The sequence below is a fragment of the Budorcas taxicolor genome, chromosome 7, assembly GCF_023091745.1.
Source record: "Budorcas taxicolor isolate Tak-1 chromosome 7, Takin1.1, whole genome shotgun sequence".
Taxonomy (NCBI): domain Eukaryota; kingdom Metazoa; phylum Chordata; class Mammalia; order Artiodactyla; family Bovidae; genus Budorcas; species Budorcas taxicolor.
The window spans coordinates 61944330-61953638 of record NC_068916.1 but is presented as its reverse complement, the minus strand read 5'-3'; the positions used below and the strand labels follow the sequence as shown (position 1 = coordinate 61953638).

The following is a 9309-nucleotide window of genomic DNA, read 5'->3' as shown; positions in this document are numbered from 1 at the left end:
TGGGTGGTCTCTGCGGCTCGTCTCTGCTCTGAAATTCCGGCTTTCGGGGTGGCCCCTTTCTGGCGCCCGGAGTTTCCGCAGCTGGGAGTGCCGCGAGGGGTGGCCCGGAGGCTACCTAGGGGCCGGCCTGCGGGATGGGACTCTTGCGGCCAATCTGCAGACTCTCTCCCGCCCCCTGACCTCCGGTGGCTGCTGTTTACTTCGCTGCGTCCCACCCCGGCGGCTGCTGGCCAGCCCAGACGGCGCCGCGTGATTGGGCAAGCGGCCTGTCAATCGCTGGGGACTTTCCCAGGGGTGGGGCGGCCCGGCCCCCAGCACTTCCTAGTCCCTGGCCAGGTCCCCCAGCCAGGAGCTGGGATCCTGCTGAGTGCTGTGAGGCCAGAGCCTGGCGCGGGCCTCTACCCTGTCCCTGGACTCGGCACTGGACGCGGAGAACGGGGCGCTGTCCCTCAGGGCCCCCACCCTCAGGTAAGCCGGTTGGGCGGAGCGGGAATGGAACGGAAGGGAGCCCGAGACTGCGCCGTTCTGAGTCTCGGCAGTGACCGGGCGTGGCGCGGGGAGGTCAGGCCCGGCCTGGTGGCCTGGCTTCTTGGCTCAAGGGCTAGCCTCGAGGCACGCGGCGCCTCCGAGGGTGGCGAGGTCCGGCTGAGTGGGGAATCCCTGACCCGCGCGGAGGGTGGTGGGCGCGCGTGCGCACTGAGTGGGCGAGCGCGTCTGGAACGAGCGTGCAGTCGATGTGCAAGGCGTGCAGACCGGCGGGGTGGGGGTGTGTGTGTGTGTGTGCGGGCGTGGATCTGTTTACAGTATGGGAGACCAGTTTTGGAGGCAGTGTGCACACGTAATGAAGAGGAAAATAGCTTATTGGGCGCTTTCCAAGTGCTGATCTTAACTCGTTACATGTTTTAAACTCATTTGTCATTGTCACCCTCAACATGAATTTGATTATTATTATCCGTATTTTACAGTTTAGGAAACTGAGGCATTTGGAGATTGGGGTCATACAATTAGAGAGTTGCACAATTAGGATTTGAACTCGGCGCGTTTGATTCCAGATTTCCTTGTGAACTTACTGTTTCTGTTGAAAATATTTTGCCCTCTGTTGGAGGCAACATTTGGGTGCATTTGCAGGGCAGCTGTAGTGAGTTTGGGGGAGGGATTTTTGGGTGTGGAGTTTCTACGTGTGTGAGTTTTCCACTGTAGAATATTTATCTGCAGGAGAGTGCGAGTTTGTGTGTACATGAAAGTGATTGTATTATACATTCATTAATTGTATGGGAATTTTGTGGGTGGGAATTTTGTGCGACTGGGTGAGACCGTTTTGGCTGGGGGGGGGGACTTTTGTGGGTGATGCAGAAGAATCAGCAATGTTTATCCCCACCCCCTTGCAGAATGACAGTACAGAGAAATCTGTGGATTCCTAATGCATCACTTTTATTTCACAGTATTGTCAAAATGTAATTTAATCAGCTCTTACTCATTTTCCAAACAATGTGGTATGGTAGAGGGGAATTCAGCACCTGATGAGAGAATCCGGAAAGAGAACTGTCTCTCTCTTTTTTTTTCATTCCTGACAATGGATACTGCATTAGGAGGCTGGAATATTTATTAGCACAGGCTTATAGCAATCCTATGATGTATTAATATCCTTGTTTTACAGCAGAGAGAACTGAGGTAGTGAAAAACCAATAATGGTAATAGTTACAGCTTACGTTTATCAGCACTTATCATGTGCCAGGCACAGTGCTTTACATTTAGTATCTCTTTTAAACTTCCAACAACCCTAGGAGAGAGTCACTATTAGTAGCCTCAATTTTCAGATGAGGAAACGGAGTACCAAAAAGGTTAAGACTTGCCCAAGACTAGCAAGCCTTGAATCCTGAGCACTATTTCCTTTCCACTATCCTGGCTGTGTCCTGGAAAAGTAATGTGATCGGGGTCTGGCACTTCACGGAAGCACCTGATCATGTCTCTCTGGAGACAGCAGCCCTGAGTGTCCTGTGTTCTACATACTTAGGTGAATCTGTTTTCCCCCACCCGTGGGCATCCGTGGGTATGGCATGGCACTCCTGCTGAGGGTTGCTGCCTGCCCCTATTCCCACACCAGGGCCTTTGGGGCCCCAGGAAGGCGTGGGGTCTGACTCATACCCTTACCCCCCAGTCCTGCCTGTGACTTGGGCCCGGATGTCCTGGGTTGGGTTGGCCGACCTGATTTGAACACCTCAGAATTGTAAGAGGTTGGCTATTGGCCTCCCTCTCTGGGTACTCCTGGGTACTGTTTTACTCTCACACTCACTGTGATTTAACCACAGCAGCCTGCTTTTTTCTCCGTGTTCAATATGGCAAGTTTATTCTTGCTTGAGGCCCTTGTGGATATTGCTTCTGCCTGGAACACCTTTCCCCAGCTCTTTCCACGCTGGTTCATCCTTATCTGTCAAGTCTCAGATCAAATGTCACCTCCTCAGAGGGGCCTTCCCTGACCTTTCTATGCAAAGTAACTCATTTTTTCACTTTCTGTCATATTACTATTATATGTATTTTTAATACATTCATCATGCCTTGAAATGACCGTGCTTATTTGCAAATGAGAAAGTGTGTGTAGAGACACTGTATACGTCTGGGACACAGTAATTTTTAGTGTTTGCTTGTTTGTTGTCTTTCTCTTTTCCTGGAGTGAAAGGGTGAGAGCCACGACCTCTTTAGTCTTCACATGTGCATTCCTGCTACTAGATAAGAGTGTCTGGGGTAAGACTGCTGGGTTTGTTCAAACGATGAGTAGAGTAGAAGAAACTAGAATAATGGTGCATTTCACAGATAAGGAAATTGAGACCTAGAGATGGGAAGGCCCTTGTCCCAGAGAATTCGTGGCAGAGTTGGGGTGAGAGCCAGAAGTTGTTTCCCACGACATTATTTTCCCTCCTGATAGTCAGCAAACAGGTCCTGACAGTCCTCTGGCGTGGTGCTGTGTGGAGTGGCATGGTGCTCATGGTTCTCCGTCCTCCAGGAGCATGTGGTAGACTGGGCAGAAATGTGCCCTGAGTGCTAGCTGGAAGGCATAGTGTGCCAGCAGTTGCCTGGCACTGAGTCTCAGTGGGGTGTGATGCAATTTTGGGGGTGCCAGGTGGTCAGGGGGCTTCTGTAGGGAAGTGACTTCAAGGCCAGGCCCAGCCAAGATGAGGAGGTACAGAGCTAGGCCTGAGCTCCTTCTGGAACTTAGGAAACTGGGCAGAGGATTTGGGGTAAGGCTCTCCTGGGTTGGGGGAGCTGACCAGCTGGGCTAGGAAAAACCCTAAAGTCTTGACTGCCAGGCAGAGAAGTGTCAGTTTTTCCCTGCTCCGTCGGCAGCACTGGGAAGTGATCAGAGCAGCTGGGTGGTAAACCTGAGCATGCATCAGAATCCCCTGGGTGGCTTGTTAGACAGACTGCAGGGCTGCGTCCCCAGAGCAGCTCAGCCAGCTGGTGGCAGCGGTGCTGGGGCCGCCAGACCAGCTGCTCTTTGAGAACCCGTGGTGTGGCGTGCCTGATTTAGAGTTAGCACACCTGGAGGGGGGCTGCGCCTGCTTCCTCATCTGTAAGATTCTGTGACGTAAGCGCTGCCTCCAGAGGGGCGCCATGAAGGAGACAGTGCCTGTCAAGCACTCAGCGCAGGGCTGGCGTGGGGCTGCTGTGGTGTAAGTGACCCGTCGCTGCCAGCTGCTGAACACCATTCAGTCTTATTAACGATGCCGATCTTGAGGATGTTGAAGGGATTTCAGGAGGAGACGATGAGGAAGGTCAGATGTTCCAGGCTTCAGCATAACTTGCCCTTCTTCCTCTGCCACCTCTGGACCATTCTGTGTCCTCTGTGAATGGATCGTCCACTGTGGTATCTCAGACGCCCTTCCATCCCTGTTTGGAACAGTGGAAGTATATACGTGGGAGGGCCACAGAGGACATCTGGCCCAAATTTCCTCAGCAGCACCCAGCACCCCACAGGTGATGAGCCAGCCTCTCCTGGACCCCAGCACAGCATCAGGGAGCGCTCTGTGGGCAGCCCTTCCAGTTCTGTTACAGGTGGCTCGCTGTGGTGGGCCCACCTCCTCTCTTGCCCCCTTGTTTACCCCTCTGCTCATGGCTCACTTGACCCCTTGGAGGGAGGGGAGGGAGGGGAGGGAGGGAGGAGTAGGAGGTATGGTAAAAAGAGTGGACAGCTGGCCAGCAGAGGATCTGGGTTTCCTCGCCTCTCTGTCTCCACCGTCCTCTGCAGCCGTGGGCGAGTCTCCCTCCCTTGGCCGGCTTTGGTGCCCCAGCTGGAGGACGAGGGTATTGCACTGACAGGTGTCTCAGGGCCGTAGCCCAGTGACTGGGCTGCCTTCTCTGCCCGGAGGTCTCTGAGTCTGCTGCTGGGCCAGGCCTTTCTGTGCTCCACCTCCTGGCTTCTTGCTGTTGCCCCCTGCCTGCCCCTGCTTTATCCTGCTCCTCTTTGGAGAGTGTCAGCAGCTCCGTGAAGTTGCCAGAAGGAAGGCAGAGCCACCACGGCCTGGCTGCTGGCAGGAAGTTTTTATCTGTGCCCCCCTTGTGACCAGCCCAGGACAGTCAGTCACTCCTCTGATAGGAACGGATGACTGGGCTGAGGAGTGGTGGCTCTTTGTCCAAGGGCTGTCCCCAGGCAGGGCTGAACTCTTGTCTCCCCAGGGACCTCACCCCGAGGCTGTTCCTTGTGTCCTTGAGCACCTGCTGGTGGACAGGCCGGTGGCCCAGGCAGGGGTGTGTGTGGGGGCGATGGGGGTAGTGGGGGAGGGCTGGGGATGCTGTGGGAGTCATGTCACCAAGGCGTCCTACTCAGCGGTCAGAGCTGGTATTTTTAGGGCGGGCGTGGGGGTGTCCCATGAGTCAGGGGCGCTTGGTTTGGTCTCCACCCACAGTGGAGGAGGCTTACACCACTCTCGGCTGGCCAGCAGACCATGATCTTGGTCAGCTTCATCTCTGTGGTCTGAGGAACCCTGGTCTTGCCACAGCCCCACTTCTGCCTCTGGGGTGTAGTCCCCCCAATCCCAGTCTCTGGGAAGAGGAACAGGGGTCTGAAGATGGCAGGATTAACTTTTAGAAAATGCAAAGGAATCTTTCAGACGCAGAGAGTAACATGCAGACACTTGGGAGAGCCACCATTCAGCTTAAGAAATAACATATTCTGTTCATTTGAAATTTCTCCCTGATCATCTCCTTCCCCACTCTTCCAGAAGTAACAAGGGTTCTAAATTTAGAGTTTATTCTCTTGTATTTCCTCTACAGTTTTATGGATATTATAAATATATACATCCCTAAACAATATTTAATATTGTTTTATATATTTTAAGATGTTACGTAAATGTTTCCAGCTGTGTTCTTCTGCAGCTTGCTTGTTTTGCTTTTTATTATGTTTGAGAGATTCATTTCTGTTTGGATCTCTAGCTCTGGCCTATTTGTTTTTCACAACTGTATAGTATTAATAGGGGCTTCGCTAGCACCTCAGTGGTGCAGAATCTGCCTGTCAGACAGGAGATGTGGATTTGATCCCTGGGTTGGGAAGATACCCAGGAGAGGGAAATGGCGCCCCACTCCATCATTCTCGCCTGAACAGTCTCATGGACAGAGGAGCCTCGAAGACTAGAGCCCATGGGGTCACAAAGAGTCGGACACGACTTAGTGCCTGAACAGCGTAGTACTAACATTCGCTGGTATGAAGTGGCCCCGGTGTCTTTATTCATTTTCGTCTTCGTTAGCTTACTTCCAGTCTTCACTGTTGAAACAGGGCATCTGTGGCTTTTATCTGGTTGGTGGTCCCTGGTAGCTGTTTTCCCAGCCACCGTGGCCCCTGTTGGGTTAGCACTTCAAGGTCTACAGGGAGTTCTGCGGATCTGTCCTCGCAGCATTTCCTTGGGGAGAGGAAACCAGGAAAGTGAGGTCTGCTCAGGGTCACTTGGTGAGGGAGTGGAACCAGGATCTGAGCCCTGGTTTCCCAGAAACCCTCTTTTCACCGTATTTGGTATGAGGGGAATTCTCAAAAGTTGTCATCTTCCCCCATGGAGAAAAGTTACAGGGTTGGAGAAAGCCTTTGTTGGGCATTTTGGGCACAAGTACACAGGAGGACAGTTGAGTCTCCCTTCCCTTTAGGTCCAGGGTTGGCCTAGTGCCCTTTGCCCTATAGCTGATAGGCGAGGGGCTCCTCCTGGGTCAACAGTGCCAGCTGCTGGGTTGGGGGGTGGGTGGGTGGGGAAGCCAGGCTTCTAGGCACGGCGGTAGGTGCACCAGTGGATCCCAGGAGCTGTGAGGAGGCGAAGGCTCTCAGGCTGGAGTTGCTTGGGCTGCCTTCTCAGCCCTTCTTAGGGGGCTGTTGGCAGTGGTGAGTACAGGCTGGGGACTGATGATCAAGAGGGGGCCATTCTGCTTGGTCCTTGGGAACTGGGCCACCTTGAGCCCAGCTCTGCACCCGTCTGGACTCGGCTTCCTCTCCAGCAAAGCAGGTATAAGGCCCCATGTGAGGGCCCACGGGTAGTGGATGGGAAGCTTCACCTTTGTTCCCACACCAAAGTCTGGTGCTTTTCTTCCCACCTTTGTTGCCTCCAACCCAGCCTTGACCTTCCTGAAGGTAGGTCCTTTCTGGAAGATTCCAGGTTGAAACAATTTACAGTTACCAACTCTCCATTTGCCAAATTCCTTGACTAGAAAACTCAACCCTGGACTTTACCTCTTGATTTTTTTTTTTTTTAAACATTTTGTTCACTGCTTTTTAAGTATTTGTATGATAACTAGTCATCTACATTTTTTTCTCTATTAATTTCACTTTGGTCAAATATTTCCCAGAATGAAATTAGAGTACAGGAATTTCCTGCATATATGTAAATTATTTATCATGAAACAATATACATCACAGACTGTTAGAATTGAGAAAGACCATAGAAATATTGATTTTACTAATGAATAAGTTCTTTGGTTCAGGTGATGAAGTCCCTTCTGATTTGTGAACTAGTCCCTATAACCTGTCTGTGCATAGGAGGCATTCATAATAAGGAGGCTCTCATCCCTGCCCTCTGCCAACCAGCCTCATCTGGTGCCAGAACAATAGCCCTTCCTTATTGTTCTGACTTTGTCAAGCAACTTAAAAACAAAGTGAACTTTCCCTTCAGAAGAGTTACAAAATAACATGTGCTCATTGGAGAAAAAAAACTCCAAAAACTCAAGGGATGCGAAAGGTATAAAGTAGAAAATAAAAGTTGTCTTTTTTCCTCCGTCTTCTCTTCTACCTGTTTTTTTAAATCAATTTTAAAAATAGAACAGGCTAGATTTCTCTTGTAAAGAGTTAAAAAATCTAAGTTTTGAAATAAAGGTTTCCTTTGATTCCAACCCCCTAGCCCAAGTCCTTCTCTAGAGCTGACTACTAGCCGTGGTTTGGTGTGTATCTTTCCAGACCTTTTCTTATGCATATGTAAGATTTTATAGTATGTGTATATGTTTATGCACACATACAGGGCTTCCCTTGGTGGCTGAAATGGTGAAGCTCTCTGGCTGCAATGCAAAAGACGTGATTTTGATCTCTGGGTCGGGAAGATCCCCTGGAGAAGGGAATAGCTACACGCCCACTCCATTATTCTTGCCTGGGAAATCCCATAGACAGAGAGGCCTGGTGGGCTACAGTCCATGGGTTTGCAAAGAGTCGGACACAACTGAGCAACTAACACTAACACACACACACACACACATACATGCATACACTCACACACATAGTTGTGTGTGTATGAATGTAACAGGATAAATAATATCTCATTATACATCAATGCTTTGCTTTTTTCCCTAACAGTATTTTATGGGCACCTTTCTGTCATTGCAAAGCAGTCTGCCCATTCTTTTCGATGTCCGTGTACTATTCCATTGAATGAATGCACCACAGTTTATTAAACTAGCCCCCTCTTGATGAACATTCAGGACATTTTTGCTATTGGAAGCCGTGTGTCAGTGTGCATCTTTGTCCAGTCTCTGTACAGTGAGACAGAGATTTCTAGCTTCTTAAATAGGTGGTCACTGAATGACTTACCTCTGGCCCTTTAAATAATTGAAACTTCCTCAAGCATACTTTTTTATAAGATAACTTTCATCTCAGCCATACAAACCTGATTTTTTTTAAGTTAATTTTTATTGAAGTATAGTTGCTTTACCGAACCTGATTGTTGACATAATTGAGAAAGGACATTCTTTACCGTGGGTGACCCAGGTATAAGAAAAGCAAATGTCCACACAGCTACATCAGTAGAAACATAACACCTAAAAGGTGGGGATGAAAGTTCCTCTGTTTGGTCAGGCAAGCCACATCTGGAGTGTTGTCCATTTTCAAGGTCAGGTACAGATAGGGTGGGAGTGGAGGGGACGGGGTGGGGAGGGGTCCAGAAGCCTGTCCCTGTGAACAGTGCAGGGAACAAGGGCTAGTCTGCTTCTTGAGTGCTGCAGGTTCCGAATCTGCTCAGGGCTGAGATGGAGAAGAGGGGCATCTTGTTCCTTATTCTCAGGGACCCCAGAGGGCAGAGCAGGGGCAGTGGAACCAGAGCTGGGAGTAGCTTCACTGCAGTTAGTGCTGGCTGCCCGGGGGTGCTCCTTGGGGAGGAAGTTGGTCTGGGTCACTAAAGATGGTCAACCAGAGTCCCCTGGCTCCCCTGGGGACTGGATAAGCATGGGTCTGAATCTCCCCTGAGCTTCCTTTCAACCTGAGACTCTGAGCCCTGGCGACTACTGGCAGTCCAGGGCAGACCGACACCTGACCTCATGCAAGGTGAGTGACACATAGAGGCAGCAGCTGGGAACCTGGAGCGTTTCAGGCAGTGGAACAACAGGACTGGTGTCCTCCCCCTGAGCTTCAGCCTGTGCCTCTCCGCCAGCGCAGGCCAGTGGAAAGGGCACTGGTGTGGAGTCTGATAGAATGAGGCTGGGTTCTTCGTTCTGCCACCAACCAGCTGTGTTTCCTCAGGCAAGTGACTTGACTTGTCTGAGTCTGCCTCCTCGTCTGAAAAATAGAGATGATGCCATCCAGCCAAGAGGATTGGTTTCCTTGCTGGAAAATAGGGATAAGAAAGTTCATCTCCATGTGGTAAGAGGAAAATGCGGGACTACTGTGCATAATGACGCAGTGCAGTGCCTGGCTTATGGGAGCACAGGGCTCTCAGGGCCCATCCCAGCTTTAGTTAGATGCTCCTTGGTCCTCTTATGCAGAGTTTTCAGCCAACTAATGGCCCGGTCCTCCCCACGGTGCCTGGGCTGGTAGTGTAGAGCTTGGATCTTGGAGGCTAAGTAGGGCCAGTGGGGCTC

General features: G+C 50.9%; 1 protein-coding gene across 5 annotated transcripts in view; it reads left to right on the top strand.

Moving 5' to 3' along the window:
- Positions 1-311: 311 nt before the first annotated feature.
- TNIP1 (TNFAIP3 interacting protein 1) overlaps positions 312-9309 on the top strand; it is a 44933-nt gene continuing 35935 nt past the window's right edge. For 4 of the 5 annotated variants that reach the window (XM_052644168.1, XM_052644167.1, XM_052644165.1 and 1 more), the window contains exon 1: positions 312-468. The gene's annotated coding sequence lies outside the window, so the exon portion shown is untranslated. The remainder of the gene's footprint in view (positions 469-9309) is intronic. The other variant, XM_052644166.1, reaches the window with a different exon arrangement.